This window comes from Ciona robusta, chromosome 1 (assembly GCF_009617815.1).
Source record: "Ciona robusta chromosome 1, ASM961781v2".
In the NCBI taxonomy this organism is placed as follows: domain Eukaryota; kingdom Metazoa; phylum Chordata; class Ascidiacea; order Phlebobranchia; family Cionidae; genus Ciona; species Ciona robusta.
The window spans coordinates 6,042,424-6,062,580 of NC_143235.1; the positions used below are offsets into that span (position 1 = coordinate 6,042,424).

The window sequence follows — 20,157 nt, forward strand, 5'->3', positions numbered from 1 at the left end:
TGTGAACGTTTAAATTGTTTCCATGGCCTCGTAGAAAAACTTGAATACTCGTAGTTTGACTTTGTAAAATTAGTTTTATTTTTGTGAATAAAATGAAATATAAACCTGAGGGTTAAAATGACTTTAATTTGGAATAAAACAACAAAAATATCGTTTTACATTTATGTATTTAAAGTTTACATGGCAAAGAAATTAGCACAGTCGTTTATAACTACCACTGCCTGTTTTCCTCATATTATATATCTTAATTTTTCAGAAAACCAAAACTAGTTTTAAAACAAAAAAATAAACTGTACGAAATATTCAAGCTTATCTATCAAACTGGTTTAAACCCTTTAGGGACGAGATATATTTTAGGAGATACATTTTAGGTTTCTAGGTTAGGGGGTTAGGTGTTGATGGTTAAGGGGTTCGTGGTTAAAGGGGTTAGTAGTTAGTGGTTATAGGGGTTAGTGGTTAGCAAATGTTAGGTGGAACTGACATTTGTTGTGTAGATTATATATATTGATGTGTGTTTGTGTTATATGTATAGTAGGGTGGGGGAAGATGGGACACTTTGTTAGACGAAACTTTTTTTAATTTTTTTTTTACGGGCCCCCATTTAATGATAATCAGGAAAATAAGGTTACAGAATTAATTGACAGTATTATCACGACTTTATAAAACGCCCGTCAAAGCTGACTACTGTTTTTAAAGATTAAAAAACATATGTAAAATAGAAACAGTATACTTTGAACAGGTAAAAAATGCGAAATAGTAAGGTGCTTTTTTTAGTGCTCGCTAAATCATAGTAAAGCCAATGAATTTTTTTAGTTTGCGTGTGCGAACGATTAAACTAGTTTCATAGCTTCGTAAAACAACCTTGAATATTTCGTACAGTTCGATTTTGTCTCATAAAACTAGTTTTAGTATTGTAAAAAAACACTGAGATATGCATGCTCATGAGCATGAAGAAAATAGGCAGGGGTCAATATGACTTTAATCTGAGATAAAAACAACAAAAAATATCGGTTTAACGTTATATATATGAAGTTTACATGGCAAAGATACTAGAACAGGCTGTTAAACTCGGTAGGTTAACTACAAGTTGTAGAATACTGCTAATGTAAATATATTTCAATTTAGAGTCTTATCTTCCCCCACATTGTAGTTTTGTATGTTTTCATTGCCAAACTTTGAAAGATTTGCTTTTAATTTAGTAATTTATACCTCAGGGGTTATTCAACTATAAGATACTGATATGATAAAATGATAATATTTTGAAAATATATTCGAAATTGGGTTATTTGTACTTGGTGATGATTTAGAAGAAGTGGCTTGTGCCAAAAACAGAGTAACAATATACAATTTATAGCAAAAATAATTAAACTTTATTAATAGTTATTATCAATTTTCTGTTATTACAAGTTCATATACACTTGTGGGATACAATATTTACCACTCGTCGTTCAAACAATACCAACTGTTATGCAACAAGAGGTCACAGATCTAATGAATGAGCACGTTTTAAACTAATTAGCATAAGATAGTAGAGTCGGGAACATATCACGACACTGGAAAACTACAGTCGTTAAGAGTGGCACACTGATTTTCCGTTTCCCATACCTCGTGCCAGCTTTTGAGTTAAGCATGTTTTTTAGTAGGTTGCATATTTTAGGAGTATTTTTTATTTTTAAGCATGGCAGTGGTCATATGGATCCATTTTCGTCGAACAGTTGTTCTTGGTGTTGTTGGGTCCGTAGTGGCCATATAGATTCTTTTTTCTTCAACAGTTGTTCTTGTTGTTTTTTTTTTGCGCGGCATTTTCCGCACTTAGCTCAATTCCTTTTTCTATGATTTATTTTTTTCTATTAATTGAAATCAAATTGTAATAATTTTTTATAATTATTAGACCAAATTTTCAAATTTAAAACCGCATGATTAGCGATTAATTAACGATTACTTTCCTCGTGTACTTTAACATATCGGTTATAGTGTCAAACAAATTCGGTCAAAATGCCAACATCGGACAATTCTGCCGAGAACAGTTTACATCGTTAAACAAGGTTGCTACTTACTATACTCACCACTGTAGAGATGTAATATTTAACTGCGGATTATTTAATGGCCATTATTTGTTGTGTTTATAACAGTAAGCATTAATTTCGTACGAATTCCTAAATAAATCCAACTTAATAGAACGGTAGGCCAATGTTTACATACTTTTACTTGTAGCAGCACTAGCAGAGTACCAGGAAACTGAAATTTGTGGTTACCTACATTTGTTAATGTTGTTACTTCAGTTGTTAACGTAGTTTACGCGAAGACTGACCTGAACCAATATTTATCTTTTCCCCGTACATTGTAAGTCATACTGTGCCACCTCAATTTTCAAAACAATTGTGAGATAAAGTGTTTTGGCCCAAGTTTTATAGGTCACTACAAATTTTAACCTGCTGTTAAGTGTCTAGCCTAAAGAAACAACCAGGCCCATACCATGATCTATCATACTATTTAATGTAGTTTGTTTATGTTTAAAGCTGTGATTGTAAAAGCATTTTAATCACGTTACCCCAGATTTTGTTAAAATGTGAATCCTAGTACCAATCCTAAATCACCGTTTTGTTTTGTGCAATACTAGAGTTGTTGGGTGTTACCATTTAATAATGGGGTTGTACCTGTTAATTTATTCAATACATTGTTATTATACAATAATATGTTTTACTTTTTGTCATACATGTGGGGGGCGGCTAATGTTGAAGTTGTAGTTCGCGCTCCGCAGCCTCGCGACGACGCTGTTCCATCCTGCCCCTACGCACACGCTATCCGACTCCGCAACGCATTGCACACCGATGTATGACAGTTGTACGGCACATCTCAGTTTATTGTACGGTGAAAGTGCGACATCGAGCTTAGAGACAAAGTGAGAACAGCAGGGTATTGCAAGCCCCGTACTGCCTCACAGTACAGGAAAGTGAAAGGTTTATATAACGAAAAACACGTGTAGCAAAACAAAAAAACGCGTCATTGGCATGTGGCAATTGCCTCGCCTGGCATACACACAACTGGGTAATTGTTTTATTATCACGATTAGAATGACAGGAAAGTAGATGTTACGAAAGCAGCGAAACTGCATTCCATTCCATTCCTGTCATGCTTTTGTTTTTGCTATACAACGTTGCTTTATTTCAATCTTTATGTATTAGTATTAAATTTAGCTATCTTTATATCATTAAATCTGTGCTAGAGCACAATCAACTGCTACATACACAAATGAGATTTATAGTGAATTAATTAATGAAAATATGTGATATGCCAACTTTTATAAATGTAGACGAGACAGATAAAATGCATAGAACTGTATTTCACACAGCTTCTTTATATGTTATAGTATCCAAAATACTGATATATGTGTGCAGTTAAGTAATAAATGTGCAATAAGCTACTATACTTAAACATTTTATGTATTCTTTTTCAATTCTTTGTCAAACGGTAATGTCGCAACCCCCTATAGGTTTATTTGCAATATAACAGCAGTGGCGTCGATTTTAAAATAAACGTAGGGGTTGCGACATTATAACCTGTTAGCTGGAATTCGGTTTGTTAAACTTGTATAATCATGCGTTGTATAATCAATTCAGATTTAGAGTACACCTACTGTTTATTTTTTGCGACATTTTAATAAAAAAAATGCTACAGTCAATAGAATGTTACGTAAAAAGTAAATTGTGGAAAAGCATGGACTTAAAAACAAATTTAAAAGTTGGAAATCTGAAAAACAACGTAATGTTTCCTGTTTCAAATAGTAAAAAAAAATAGTCAAAATCAAAACCCAGAAGCGGATAATTTGTGACATTTTAGTCATTTAATAAAGGTAATTTTTATACTATTCCGCAAAAAAATGTTTTAAATGCTATTTTACACCTTCCCACAAAAGGAAAAACTAGTATCACCTATCTTAAGGCGGGTCACACTACGGGCGGGAAAAGTACTGCCGATGGGACAGAGCGATTGTCGGACGACATCTGCCCATTCACACACAAATGTAAAATCGCCTGGTATTCTGTTCTGTTTGGCGGAATGTTAGAAAACAAATATATATTTTTTTAGCGCAAATATGCGATTAAAATAGAGACAAATATCCAGGAAAGAATATAATTTCGTTTAGCAGCCGATCGCTTTTAAAATTTTTAACGCGATTGTGTACCGTGTAAAGTGATTGTGTACCGTGTAATATTTAACTGTTTTAATCATTTTTTGATGAAGTTGGTCTTAACAAGAGTCGCAAAACACCTTAACAAATGCTTTTTCAATAATTTTACACTAATATTACAATATAGTATTCCTGCAACAAAATATATTCATTTTTACATTCATACTTGCTCGAAAATTATCTTCACCGTTTAATTTACAGCGAAATATATTATAGCTAGCGATCATCGGCAGAGTAGAAACTGTTTTAATCGATTTTCTGTCGCTTGTATCGCTAGCGATGGAGGAAGTGACGTCAGAAAATCGCCAGACTCTCTCGAATCGCCAGCCATCGGCGCTAGTGTAAACCCGCCTTAAATGTTTAAATTAGACGTGCCCATTTATTAAAGCTTTGCTCTCTTGTTGTTGTTTAAGCGAATTTTTCAGCACTTTTTTAATCTTTATGGGTGAGGTCCTTGTCAAGGACCTGGGTTTTAGGCCGGGTTTGGCCCATTACCCCAACACCCGAAAAGCCCATGTAAGTCCTTCTTGCGACCGGTGCCGCGAGACCGCATCCCGGTCGAGTCAAATGCGTATTATCGGCACCATTTTTGACCCTCGCATGCTTACGAGTTACCACACTTTTCAACTTTGTGTATGATTACTATTTGATACGACTTACAATTTGGACAACCTATTAGTGGCCGCTGAAGCATTTTTTGTTAACTGTCTTGCCCAAGGACACATACGCCCATTAGTGTTAGTATCGCCGTTGAGTATTCAATCGGGAACACTTTTAGACGAAACTAGTAAGCCACGAAACCTGACTTTTTCGCACATACTTCAATTCTTAATTCTAGCATTTATTCTTTAATCCCTTGATTGAAATCAAATCATCATAATATGTTCTTTAGACTAAATTTTCAGATTTAAAGGGGCATATCAACGAAAAATTGTGTATGGATAGATATGCTCAAATGCAATCTTAAGGTACCATCAAAATTTCCCAAAATGATAAGGCTTCTAAATAAATCGCGTGAAAAATAAACACGCTAGAGTAAAAAGAATTCGGCTGTTTTGACAATGCATGGGATTTCCCATAAGAAAAAAAAAATCAGTGAACTTTGATTGTTTCTAGTTTCTAAGATACTAAAGAAATTCAAATTTTAATATTGATTTTGTATAACAAATGCCATTTCTTTATGAATATATAAAAAATTGTAATACATACGTTATTTATTAATGCTTTAATTTGACCAAGCAAAATGGGAACAGAGTTGGCGGTCACGTGAATAGAAAAAAATATATATCACGTTTTTGGGCAGTTGCGCTTTCTACTCTTTTTATTTCTGTGATTGAACCTAGGTAAATAACAGATTATGATGACTTAGCATATTTTCGAACCTAATGTTAAAGTGCATATGATACGGTCAAACAACTTTGCCTAAAATTGAAGGTATAACTATACTAAACACAAATATAATGCATTTAGTTGATTTATTAGCTTAATTAATTAAATAATTGCAAAATAAGTAGCCGTGTCGAAAAATCGTAAAAGATTTTCGCTATAGCGAAGTGTGACGTCATCTTTGTTTACATGTAAGAAGCGCCTTATTTTGAAGATGCCGAACCGTTGCGTTGTTGGAGGGTGTTCAAATAGCTACAATGATAATGTGAAAATACTTAATTTTCCGAAAAGCCCAATATCAAAGCTGTTGGTGAAGCTTGTGCAACTGTACAAGGGCGTATTTTGAGCAACCTCTCAAGAACAGTGGTATATGTGGTAAACATTTTAAACACGACTGGTATTGGAAGAAGTTTGGATCTACTACTGCGATACTGTTGGAGCCTGGTATACCTACAGTAACAGGAAGAGGTAATGCATATAAAGCACTTTATGAAGTCAGTAAAAAATGTGTCACTCACAATTTACTGCGAGAGAGAGCTTCGCTGATTTTATATTAACTTTTTTTGTTGCGCCTTCGCTATGTCTTTTAACTTTTTAATGTCTCCTCCCACGTTTAATCCAACCCAAAACATTGACGATTTTATTAAGGTATATTACCTCGTATTGTGAAAGCGTCAAAGCGACCGAAGACGTGCGACGTCATATGTTCTTGACTGCGATAGACGCGGATCTTCGCTGGCAAATTCAAGGCAAGGATAAAAGCGTGTTCTCCTTGTCGCTAGAGACTATCCTGCTGCGGGCACGTAACGCAAAGTCAGACAAGAGCATGTTAGCCATTCGCCGAAACGAACAGTTCAACCGGAGGCAAGATGCGCGCGAGAGCAATAAAGATTTCGCATATTCAGTGAAGTCTATGAGAGACCTTGCCTATCCAGAAGAAAGCCCCGCAAAGGACGAGATCATGTATTTCGCACTTATTAACGGACTCCATGATAGGCAGCTAGCGCAAACAATACCACAAAAGGTGGATTATGCGCGGGAATTTTGGCGCGCTGCCCAAGTTGTTTTAACGAACGACAATTCTAAAAGTCGCTTGAAGCAATGCCTGTCGATCGTGCAACGAGTATGAAAGTGAAATGGGACGAGAGTCGATAAAGAAGTCCACCGACATCGGGAATGTCTTGCTGGCCAAGCTACGATCAGACCTTGATCAAGTAAAACAGCATCGTTTGGAAGTACGATCAGCATCACGGCAAACGTGTGGGAATAATCACGGACCAAGATGGCCAAACCGAAATACATACAATCGTCACGACAACTTCAATAATCACCACCAATTATGATGTCGGGAAACACTTCGAAACCCGACAAAGTTTTCAATTTTAAAGATCCTCGGAAACGTCAGACTTTTCAAGTAGAGCCATGCAACGAATTGAAATCGACGTGCTCGGTCCGCTGACGATGACGAAGGGAGGATTTATCAATACATTCTAGTAGCGTGTGATTTATTCACAAAGTACGTACGGGCTTGGCCCATGAGGCGCCAAACAGCAGCTGAGACTGCAAGTTTGCTTTTCCACCGTTGGTTTACGGTGCATGGAGTTCCTGAATTGTTCATTCCGACAGAGGTAGCAACTTTGAGAGTCAACTGTTCGCGGATCTGCTGCAGCTGATAGGCAGCAAACGTAGCCGGACAACAAGTTACCATCCCGAAGGGAATGACTGGAAAAGGTAAACAGACAGGTTCAACAGTACTGATCAAAAGTATAAGTGAACAACATTATAGTGACAGTTCAACAACAGCAAGAATATTTCATCATTCAGTTTTGAATGGTCTTGTTTCATACAAAATGTGATTCATGCAAGAGTTATGTTGTTTTAAATTAAGTACATTCAACATTACTAGAAATACACATTTAAGTATTGGATTGTTTTCATTGTTTTGAATAAACAACGCTTGTACCAGATGGTGGATCTGTTTCTTCTGTGTTTTTCTGCAGTCTTCAAATAAATGCTGCTTACTTGATCCGAACAAGTTTCCTTGCATATCCTAATGGGAACATATCATAGTAAAACCATCCGAAGTAAAATGCGCACTACAAATATAAGATAACCAGCATACCAATGTAATGTTCCTTGTTTTTTTTCTATGTCCCACTCTTCCTTTTGAAAATGAAAACACACACACACTTATCGCTTTACAGCCATTCTTGTCTTGCTACGGCCCACCCAACTAAAAGTACTTTAATTATTAAATATATTTTTTGATACGTAATTGGAGTGTCGCTTCTTCTTTTCAACGACACCAAGATTGCTATTTTAGCCTTACTATAACTCGAGATATTAAATTTCAAAGAGAAGTAGTTTCTTTCCTTCGGCGGGGGGGGGGGGAGTCGACTTCACTAGGTGCAGCGACGATGGAATCGGTCTATGAATAATACGTTAAAAGTGGGGGTTGCGAAAGTATTAATAAATCAAAAACTAGTGGCGGTATTACCCCAATTTTTTAATATGTTCTGCATGTTGCTATACATCAACGTGTGTCAAAATTTTGTTAATTTTTATTAACGATTTTTGTATTTTATCGCGGGTCAACTTTAACGGCTAACCCAACCAAAAGTACTTTGATTATTTAATATATTTTTTGATACATAATTGACGTGTCGCTTCTACTTTCCAACGACACCAAGATTGCTGCTCCAGGTGTACCATAACCCGGGATATTTAATAATATATGATATATTTACTAATATATGATTTCTATGGGGAAATACCGTTACGGTCTAATGATTTTCTTTTTTCCTTTTTTAGTCTCTCGTTTTTTCTATAGGCAAGGGGGGGGGGAGGATTCCTCACTAGCACCGAATTTAAAATCTGAACCCTGGAAAGTCACAAAAACTAATTCTCCACTAAGCTTGGTGGGCTATTTTGTGTGGTTATACACGGATCCCAAGGAAATAACTTCCAATAGGTTGCTGAAGCCATTTAAAGTATTGTTAATACCTTAAAAAACGTTTTGATTTGCTTATCTATCAAAACTGCACCAATAAAGGGTCATACTAAAACACGCCCGGTGGGGGGGGGGGGGCGGTGAGTATTTCGTGTAAAGGGAGCTTTCCCTATGCAAGACCCACCAAAATGCGTGTGTGAAACAGAACATGTGAAAATATTAGAAGATATTGTCCGTCTTCAAGGCATAAAGCGGACAATTTTCGGTGATAGAAATTACATTCTTGCTCCGCACGTCATCGCAGTAACAAAATGTGCATGGGAAATGAAACATGATGATGAAAATGGACACGTAATTCGCAAGTTCTTTAAATATCGCTCTGGTAAAATGGAAACAAACGTGAGATCGCGCGACTGAGGGCTTATAATTCTACTTAAAGCTCGACAACGTGTCCGAATACGGAAAAGCCGAACACGCCAACCAAAAGACCCATTATGTCTAATATTTACATATTATGTTTTAAAAGTTACATTGTTCGTTTTTCAAAGTTTTTAATATTAAAACTTCAATTTTAATAATAGAACTTCGATCAAGTATAAGTGTATGTATAGTACTGTGGCGTAAGATAGGGCACTTTTAGCACATATAGTATAGGGTGGGGGAAGATGGGACACCTCTTCATTCTGTTTTCTCGTCCGATGTGATGTAGAAAGATGGGGGAAGATGGAACACCTTTTCATACTATTTTCTCGTCCTGCATGGTAGTAAACAAAAAACATTCAAAGAAATATAAAACCATATCCTCACGACTTTAATAGACCGTTGTTATTTATTTGAAACATGGTCAGGATGTTTGGATATTATGTGCTAAAGGTGTCCCATGTTCCCTCACACCACTATAGTAAATAAAGAACATTCAAAGAGTTATAAAACCGTATTCTCGCGACTTTCATAGACCGTTGTTATTTGTTTAAAACACGAACAGAAAATTTGGATATGTATGATAAATGGTGTCCCGTCTTCCCCCGTCTTACTATAATATTTAAATATCCTGATCGTGTTTTAAAAAATCAACAACAGTCTATAAAACAATTAACAACAGAGTCGTGAGGACATGGTTTTATAATTCTTTGAATGTTCTTTGCTTACTACCAAATGGGACGAGAAATAGAATTAAAAAGTGTTCCATCCTACCCCACCCCCAATTAACAAAAATCAACGAATAAACTTTTGCTAAAAATACAGTTCATTATGTAAGTGTACAACGAAACAAACGTCGTACATCCATAATCAAAGTTATTTTTCAAAAACCTCAACTCGGGGGTCTCATTAGGCTAAAAATCTGTATACACGCATCACATTTTGGTGGATCTTGCATAGGGAAAGCTCCCTTTTAACGAAATACTCACCGGGCCCCCCACCGGGCGTGTTTTAGTATGACTCGTAACACCGGGTCCTCACCGGGTCCCACCGGGCCGCACCGGGCCCCGCAACGGGCGTGTTTTAGTATATTTTTTCCACCGGGCCCCGCCGGGCGTGTTTTAGTAGGACCGCCAATAAACGATAAACCGCTGATATAGGCCGGGTTTTCCCCATAAACGAAATATTGTATTGTGACGTCACAGTGCCCGCGAGTAACGTTTTCTACAACTTTGAAATTTGATTTTTTAAACGTTCATAACTCTTAAATTAATGCGAATTTTTACAAACTGGCTGTTAATTTAGCATCAGTAGACATAAAACTATATTCTTATGCCAAAAACTGCGCAACCATGAGAACCGTGGGCCGGACTCTTTAAACAATTAACAATGGTTAATGTGGGAGTCGTGAGGATACGGTTTTATAATTCTTTAATCGCTCTTTAATACTAAATAGGAAGATAAAGCCGGATAAAAAGGTGTCCCATCTTACCCCACTCTACTATATAATAAATTGGATGGTTGTGTCCTTGTTCTTTTTCCCATTAAACACAACAATATCAATCAAAGCTAGTTATTAAGTCAATGTGGTAAAAAATGGCCATGTAGTAAGGAAAATAATTGTGTATATGGATACAGTTCCTCAAACTAACTGTACTACCGAAGGTTTGGAACACGAAACGGCTTTTGAAAAAATCACGTGAATTCGGCCTCGCGACAATGCCTGCATGGGATTTCCTATAAGAAAAATTCCTTTTATTTTTGACTATTTCTAGTTTCTAAACTACTAAACAAAATTCAAAATATTTCCGATTTGGAATAGTAAATGCTTCTTTTCGATTGAACCTAGCTATACCCACTAGGATATTCTGACTTTTTCAAACTTAATTTTTAAAGAGTCTGGACCACGCTCATACAAGTTGGTTTTAAATGAAAATTTACACTTAATAAATACTATCTGTGGTATTTTTTTGTGAAAAAAAATATTTAGTTTGGCCAAAAAAACGTTTTAAAAAGTGCCAAAAAATTCGCCTATTGTTGCGTCACTCGCGGGCACTATGACATAAATTACGTCGCGATCTTTTCTAATCGATCAGCTGATTTAGGCTTTGCTGCTTGCAGCAAAACAGAGTGTACCGTCGACATAGCGTTTTCTGTTACTTTTAAATTAAGAAATATGCGTAGGTATTGCCGTGGCCTGATTTTAGTTTAAAATTAATATTTTTTAAAATTGTTTGTCTGTGTATTACAGTATTACACTATTTAAATTTGTCAGTTAACAATAATGTAAAAGTGTCAGTGTGTGATGTATAGTCAGGTAGAAGTATTTCATCTAATGAAGTGACATAAGTGAAGATCCTAGTCCACTAGCAATAGATATTGAGCCTTTCCAGTTTGAACCTGTACTTCCAGCAAGTGTTGGGGAAGTAGACAGGCCCAAAGTTAGTATAGACCAAGTTAGGAAACGGCGCTCGTGTCCGCCATTACGGAGCCCACAGAGCGTGAATCGCCTATACAAATGCATAGTCGACATGTGTTCATTTAGTTCTTGTAAGCGATACAAAGCTAGAAAACACGTATAGCGGTTGTTTTAACATTTAAAATATAATTTCTAATATAAATCTTGTTATATAATATTAAATCTAGAAATTAATGTGGAGTAAATTAATATTTTGACGGGTTTTCGGCGTACAGTGTAGTTTAACAGGGTACTTTATGTTGGCGATTAAGACTAGCAGCAATCAGCTTAGTTTACATAATAGTATATGATCATACCTACGAATCTACAGAGCCATTCTTTACTACATTTATAATCCAACATGAGTGGACATGCAGCACCAAACTGCTTAAGTACTAGCAGATAAGGTGTTCGCGTTTTCCGATTTCATAAAGACCCACAACGCAGAAAAGGTAGCTTACTAATTCAAGCAGAGGACCAAAAATAGTAACTCAGTATTGTTTTCCCCCTCGATATTAGGCAAATTTTACAAAGATACCTTAAGTTTCGTTGCCGGGTATACGTTAAGTTTGTCAGCCAAAAAGTAAAATCACGGCAATTTACATGCAAAACTGCAGCTAGATACACTAGTTCATGGTAATGCTATGCGTTTTTGTTTGTATTTTTTTATTTTAAACATGTTCTTTTTATGTTTTTGGTTAGTAAACTTGATATTTTCTGTTTTTTACTGTTTAATCGATTGAGTGTTCAATAAAAGTTGATCATTTTTGTGAGGTTTTTTATTGTGATAAGATATAACATTAGTAGAAAGCCATTTTTACGCGCAGAAGTGCTTGGTTTTTAAAAAATCGCAATATTTAAACCAAAAACAACACCCAGCAATGATAAAATGCTATGCCGTGGGCTCCGTAATGGTGGCGACTATGACGTCATAGACGCGAGGCAATGGATAACAAGACTCGTTGTTTTACATCCGTTTCCTAACTTGGTCTATACTAACTTTGGACAGGCCAAGACCATGGAAAACAAGTGACGCTGAGCAAATCAACAACACAATTTGGTGGGTTGACCAAGAATAGCATTTATTAAAAAAATGTGACATTTAATAAGTCTGTTGGTTAAAGTGTTGCACTGTCTTTTTTTCCTGAATTTGTTGAAGTTTGTGTAAACAGATATGTGTTGCAAATATGATATTCTTGACTGAGACCTGAGCATGGAATACAAATTTAGTGAAATCAATTTACTCTAATATAGTATTTATTGTAGGCCTTTATACCAAAAAGTTGGTCAATCACATGTTTATGGTGTTTATTTTGTTTAAACAGTATCGCTACACAGCTGATCAGAACTTTGTTCGATAGGTACAGGAATGACTGGAAAAGGAAAACAGAAAGGTTCAACATTATAGTGACAGTTCAACAACATTTGCAAGAATTTTTCATCATTCAGTTTTGAATGGTCTTGTTTTATACAAAATGTGATTCATGCAAGAGTTACGTTGTTTTAAATTAAGTACATTCAACATTACTAGAAATACATATTTAAGTATTGGATTATTTTCATTGTTTTGAATAAAGAATGCTTGAACCATATGGTGGATCTGTTCTTCTGCGCTCTCCAAATACATGCTGCTTACTTGATCCGAACAAATTTCCTTGCATATCCTAATGAGAACATATCATAATAAAGCGATCTGAAGTAAAATGTGCACTACAAATATGAGATGACCAGCATACCAATGTAATGTTGCTTGCTTTTTCCTAAGCCCCGCTCTTCCTTTTGAAAATGAAAACACACACATATCTATATTAAATACACTTATCGCTTTACAGTCATTCTTGTTAAATCAGGCATGATTACTCGGCTTATGGTAAACTCCTATATGGTAACTTTAAATACAGATATACATATAGTCTATGCCAAATAAGGAAAAAAATAAAAGAATTTAAAATCTGAACCCTAGAAAGTCACGAAAACTAATTCTCCACTAAGCTTGGTAGGCTATCTTGTGTGGTTATACACTGATCCCTAGGAAATAGTTTCCAATAAGTTGCTAAAGCCATAAGTATTGTTAATACCTTAAAAACGTTTTGATTTGCTTATCTATCAAAACTGCACCAATAAAGGGTCCTACTAAAACACGCCCGGCGGGGCCCGGTGGAAAAAAATATACTAAAACACGCCCGGTGCGGGGCCCGGTGGGACCCGGTGGGACCCGGTGAGGACCCGGTGTTACGAGTCATACTAAAACACGCCCGGTGGGGGGCCCGGTGAGTATTTCTTTAAAGGGGAGCTTTCCCTATGCAAGAGCCACCAAAATGCGTGTGTGAAACAGAACTTGTGAAAAAATTGGAAGATATTGTCTGTCTTCAAACCAGAAAGATGGCAATTTTCGGTGATAGAAATTACATTCTTGCTCCGCACGTCATCGCTGAACCAAAATGTGCATAGGAAATAAAACATGATGATGAAAATGGACACGTAATTCGCAAGTTCTTTAATTATCGCTCTGCTAAAACGGAAACAAACGTGGGATCGCGCTACTAAGGGCTTGTTCGAATACGTAAAAACCTAACACGCTAACTAAAAGACACATCATGTCTAATATTTACATTTTTCGTTTTAAAAGTTACATTGTTCGTCTTTTGAAGTTTTTAATAATAAAACTTCGATCAAGTATAAGTGTATGTATAGTACTGTGGCCTAAGGTAGGACACTTATAGCACATATAGTAGGGTGGGGTAAGATGGGACACCTTTTCATTCTGTTTCTCGTCCCATTTGGTAGTAAGCAAAAAACATTCAAAGAACTATAATACTATATTCTTACGACTCCCATAGAACGTTGTTAATTGTTTAAAACACGAACAGAAAATTTGGATCTTATGTGCTAAAGGTGTCCCGTCTCCCCCCGTCCTGCTATAATATTTAAATATCCTGTTCGTGTTTTAAATAATTAATAACAGTCTATGGGAGTCGTGAGGACATAGTTTTATAATTCTTTGAATGTTCTTTGCTTACTACCAAATGGGACGAGAAATAGAATGAAAAGGTGTCCCATCTTACCTCACCCCCCTATTAACAAAATTCAACGAATAAACTTTTGCTAAAAATACAGTTCATTATGTAAGTGTACAACGAAACAAACTTCGTACATCCATAATCAAAGTTAATTTTCAAAAAACTCAACTCGGGGGTCTCATTAGGCTAAAAATCTGAATACACGCATCACATTTTGGTGGATCTTGCATAGGGAAAGCTCCCTTTTCAAAAAATACTCACCGGGCCCCCCACCGGGCGTGCTTTAGTATGACTCGTAACACCGGGTCCCACTGGGCCCCACCGGGCCCCGCACCGGGCGTGTTTTAGTATATTTTTTCCACCGGGCCCCGCCGGGCGTGTTTTAGTAGGACCGCCAATAAACGATAAACCGCTGATAGGCCGGGTTTTCCCCATAAACGAAATATTTCATTGTGACGTCACAGTGCCCGCGAGTGACGTTTTTTACAACTTTTAAATTTGATATTTTAAACGTTCATAACTTTTAAATTAAAGCGGATTTGCACAAACTGGCTGTTAATTTAGCATCAGTAGACATAAAACTTTATCCTTATGCAAAAAACTGCGCAACCATGAGAACCGTGGGCCGGACTCTTTAATGCGAACAACCGTCTTTTTACAGCATGTACCATGGAGGCATTATCAACATTTTTAAAATAAAAAAATATGTTGAAAACAAACTAATGCCAGAAAAAGTGTCTGCATAATTATGTAATTATATAAACAACTTTATAAGTTATTGCCAATTTTCTGCTATTACTTTTCTGCGACCTCGGTGGTCCTTGTAGTCACGTTGGTCTTAATATGTTATATATAGGTCCATTCCACAAGTGCTGCATGACTAAATTTCGGAAGTCAAATCTAAAAGTTCGGTTACAAATACAAAAAAGTGGGCAATTATAGTGACGCGCAAGTTACATCAATGAAATCAAAGCTTTATTAAATATTTAGTAATATACATAATATTAATGTTCGCCGAATGATATTATTTAATCATTTTGTAAAAAAGAGCTTTCGACATTTTGGGTCTGAGCATATACCAATTTTGGTATTTTTGCATTATACACGTTTTTAGCTAACTTGGTGATAAGCACATCAGTTTATAAAACTTTATATGTGATTAATCAGCATCACTAACCAGCATGAATCTAAAATATTTTAGACACGCACTATTATTATTACTATATTTTTGGTGCATTTAACCTTTCGGTTTTTCAAACCGCATACATGACAGTAAAATGTACAAAAACTAAGTGGTAACGGGTTAAAATGAGATTTTGGACTCCTTTTTTGGTAATTAAATAGGCGAAAACAATATACTGATAAAATGTCAGGATTTCAGTTTTGCATCAAAAATGACATCGTTGCTTTGTCTATTATAATGTATACGAGTCAATAACATTTGGGAAGAAAATAGAAATAAATCAATAAATAATAATTTCAGGTGATCTTTTTTCTAAATAAACAAATGTTATTAAAGTCGATTAAATGCTTTAAATAAGGAAATTGTATGTTTAATGAGGGCTTTGTCAGTTAACAGTGTGTTAAACTTAAAAGGCAGTTTCATTTCAGAGCATAATGTTTTTAACATGTTTGTTACGTTTGCGGTGTTTATACAGGAAATCAATATATGTTCAGCGGTCTCATTGACCTTGCATCTTGGGCATTGTCCATTTTCATGGAGGCCGATACGATTTAGGCTCATTGACGCGGTTATGCCCAGTAAGTAATCGATAGTACGTAACTTCTTTTAGGTTATTGTACATTGTTTGATTGGAATAATGTTTTTCATTGCAGTGTTTTGATTGTTTTGTACGTAATACTCACAAAATTGTGGAAACATCGCAATGGTTTATCTTTGCTTTGCATATTCGTCAGATTCCTCATTGCCCGGTATATCATAATGACTTGGGACCCAGAGTATTTTGATATTCACCCCTTTGTTTAAAGTATTAAAGATTGGTTCGAGAATCTGAATAAGTTTTTACAATGACGCCATTGTGCAATGGATGTGATTGCATTCAGACAGTCACATATAATGACGTAGGAAATATGTAGTTCTTTGGAGTTTATACATGTTTCAATGCCATCAAGATTGCGCATAATTCGCATAAATACGCCGAGTACGATTTGTATAGAGAAGAAGACGATGTGTAACTTTCATATGGTGTTACAAAGGAACATCCACATCCAGATTCCTGTTTTGAACCATCGCAGTATACTTGCGTATATTCTTGGTAGCAAAGTGCAATCCTTTCGACGAAGAGACTTTGCTTTCGGGTGCTGGATATGTCTCTGTCTACCAGTGGCGCTAGAGTGGTGTCACAGAATTCTTCAAAGATTTCCCATATCGGCGAAGTGAAAAGCTGGATTTTACCGACGGGTGTTTCGGTTGGGAATTCCTTTGTAACTTGCAGAAATGAAGATTCACTAGTCGGAACCTGTAGTATAGTGTGCTCGAGTTTTGGCGATCTGGTGGGAATGATTGGAGCTTGAGCTTGTATTTCAGACAAACGTTCTGGTATCGAATTTAAAATGGTGTTTCCTGGCACAATGCAAACAAACAATTGGTGTGCTGATCATACTTCCAGTGGCCAGCCGCAAACATTTGTTTTGTACGGTTTGTATTACGCTTCTATTGGAAGAAGAGGCAGAGAAATATGCTTCGATTCCGTACTCATGGACGGGACGTATCGAAGCTCGGTAAATAGCAAGAAAGGCTGATTTTTGCGCTCCCCATTTTATTCCGCAAAGAATATATAGTAGATTTATTCGTCGCAGGCATTTACTTCGAATGTACGTTATGTGTGATGCTTTGTATGTTGGCCGTTTGTCAAACATTACGCCAAGATATTTAAATTCTAAAACATATGTAATGCTGTTTCTGTGCAGTGTAATCTTCTTATCTGGCAGTTTTCGCTTGTTTGTGAACAATCGAGCTTTGGTTTTGGTGCAGAAAAACTTTTTTCCCCATTGTTGGATCCAAACATTGATGACGTTCAAGGCGTATTGGATTTTAGTTTTAGACACTTGAGTTGCTTGCTTTCAACCCATATTGCATAGTCGTCGGCGTATAGTGCGTGTTTGCTTGTCACAGGCAGTTGATTGGACAAGTCATTATTCATAATATTAAATAGAATGGGGCCTATAAAACACTACCCTGTGAAACTCCACTTTCCATGGTTAAGATATCGGAAAGTTTATTGTTCAGTTGGACTTGGAACGTGCGATTTGATAAGAATGAAGATATGAAATGAAGCATTCGACCAGTAATTCCAGTAGCATAAAGCTTGTATAAAAGACCCTCGTTCCACACCATGTCATAAGCTTTTTCGATATTAAGAAACACAAAGAGAACTGAAGAGCGATTTGCCATGGCACACTGCACGTCACTATGAAGGTGAAGAATGTGGTCGGTGGTAGACCGTCTGCTTTTAAATGCACTTTGTGACTTAAGGATTACGTTTTCCCTTTCCATAAACGAATTTAATCTTCGGAGTACGAGTCTTTTATTTTGCACATGCTTAATGTAAGAGATATTGGCCGATAAGACGAAGCAGAATTCTTTGGCTTCCCGGGCTTTAACAGAGGTATAACTACCGAGTGCTTCCAGTTTGATGGTATGGTCCCAAATATCCAAATATTGTTGATCAATTGTAATAATATTGTAAGGCTTGAAGCGGGAAATTGTACAAGCATTTGGTAAGGAATCCCGTCTATTCCAGGAGCAGTATTTTTCATGTGCGCTGTGCTTCTTATACATTGTTCGAGTTCAGCTATGGTAAATGTTTTATTAAGCGGTGATAGATGGTTATCTGAAGGAAAGTAAACCTTTAAGTTGCGGAATTGCCAGATCTATCGCTATTTTCCGACCTTCGCGGAAATCAGCAGAATAATTGCAGTTGCTGCCAATGCTGCGTTGAAAATGTGCGGCTAGATAGTTTGAGTTGTTAATACCTGGGTCCCTCTGATTACCATCATTAGCGGTAGACGTTGGTTTTACAGACAAGTTTCGATTTCCAAACATAGATTTTGCCATGCTCCATACAGGGGTGAGTTTTGTGCAGCCGGATAGTGAGTTACAGAACTTTTTCCAAGGTTGTTGTTTTTTGAAGATTATGAGTTTTCTGGCAATAAGATATTTTAAAAGCTTGCTAAGCTTTGTTTTTCGCTTGAATTCCACATAGAGAGGTGTGCATTAAAATCTCCCACGATGATTGTACGGTTCTTTAACGCTCTTAGCAGATCAAGGAAGTGTGACTCGTGAATATTCGCCGCAGGGGATATATATGTTCACAACGGTGATACCACTGACCAAACGGCAATGTGTTCTATATCTTTATGAACATTACGAAGATTAACATTTGTAAAACTAAGGGAGTCTTTAATCCATATAGCAACACCTCCTCCACGTCGATCAAGCCTATTTTTCTGATAAAACTATACCCTGGAAGGGAAACTTTATATTTTGGAGTTAGGTGTGTTTCCTGTAAACAAATAAGTTCGGGGAGATTGTTTTCATTGTAAACAATTTGTTTTAGTTCAGGTAGTTTTCGGTATATGCTTCGGCAGTTCCAGTGCCAAATTATTAGATTTTTGTTCTTCATATTGAATGCGATTGTTTGGGTTCCATGGTGTTAGAATAATTATGTTAAGCTTTTAATGTGATTTCTCCGAAGTAGACTTTGCAGGTATTTTGAACCTCCAAACATAAGTTTGTTGCATCGTTATTGACTAATGCAGTTGTGATTAGTGCAATCATATCTCTCATAAAGCGAGACAATGTCTGAGCCGTTACGATGATACTGTCGTCGTCGTTGGATTGAGGTTGGCTTTTTGGTACGTAAGTCTGGATAGGATTTGGGCTAGGTTGATTGGACGTTGACACAATTTGCGGGAGGGATATTGACTGAAGAGGTGAAAATCATTGCGCGAATAAGATACTTCGTGAACAGATTTGCAAATAGCAGGCGCTTGTGCCAAGTTCAGCTTTGTGAGAACATCTTTATAACTGAGCTTATCGTATTGCTCGATTTCAATTTAACTGAGACTATGTATTGCTTGATTTTAACCTCCCTTTTGTACTTCGGACAACCTTTGTATGCTGCGCTGTGGTTTCCGTGGCAGTTACAGCAGCGAGTTCCAGAAGAACAATTTTCGTATTCGTAGTCGCTGCCACACAAAGCGCAGTAAATCTTTGAACGACAGAACTTTGATATGTGCCTGAATCTATTGCAATTAAAACATCTTAAAGGAGGGGGACTGTATGCGACGGTAAGAAAACGAATGTATCCAATTGTTAAATACTGAGGGAAGTTGTTCGTGGTTAGTTGCAAAAGAACAGAGGTGGTTGCTGTTGAGTTTCCATCCCTTTTAACAAAAAAGCGCTTTGCGAAGACCACGCCGAAATCTCTTAAACTCGAGGCAATCTCGTCATCGGTAAGGTCGCGCGGCACGTGCTTTATCGCACACTTACAGCCGTGGTTTAAACCCTTGAACGAAGATGTCGATACTATTGGTTTCATTTTGTAAGGATTTTAAAGAGAGTGCTTTATCTCGTTGAGTATTGTTTAAACATTTCATTAGTAAATCTCCAGATCTCAGTACTTTAATATCACGATATTCTTCAATTGATTTATTGATAAGCTTATAAATAAGTAGAGGACTAAACGACCTCAATTGCCTTTTAATA

The 20,157-nt window shown here is 36.6% G+C and overlaps 2 long non-coding RNA genes and 2 pseudogenes across 2 annotated transcripts; 2 read left to right on the forward strand and 2 right to left on the reverse strand.

The window, feature by feature from the left end:
* Positions 1-1,856: 1,856 nt before the first annotated feature.
* Positions 1,857-7,545, forward strand: LOC149741823 (uncharacterized; annotated as a pseudogene).
* A 3,294-nt stretch (positions 7,546-10,839) lies between these two features.
* On the forward strand, positions 10,840-13,160 carry LOC149741824 (uncharacterized). The gene is made up of 2 exons (XR_016384542.1): positions 10,840-12,466; positions 12,768-13,160. It is a non-coding gene; the product is annotated as an uncharacterized LOC149741824 (long non-coding RNA).
* Positions 12,701-14,275, reverse strand: LOC149741825 (uncharacterized). The gene is made up of 2 exons (XR_016384541.1): positions 13,143-14,275; positions 12,701-13,070 (listed from the first exon to the last, which is right to left on the reverse strand). It is a non-coding gene; the product is annotated as an uncharacterized LOC149741825 (long non-coding RNA).
* Positions 14,276-15,775: 1,500 nt separating this feature from the next.
* LOC149741826 (uncharacterized) lies at positions 15,776-18,228 on the reverse strand (annotated as a pseudogene).
* Positions 18,229-20,157: the final 1,929 nt, after the last annotated feature.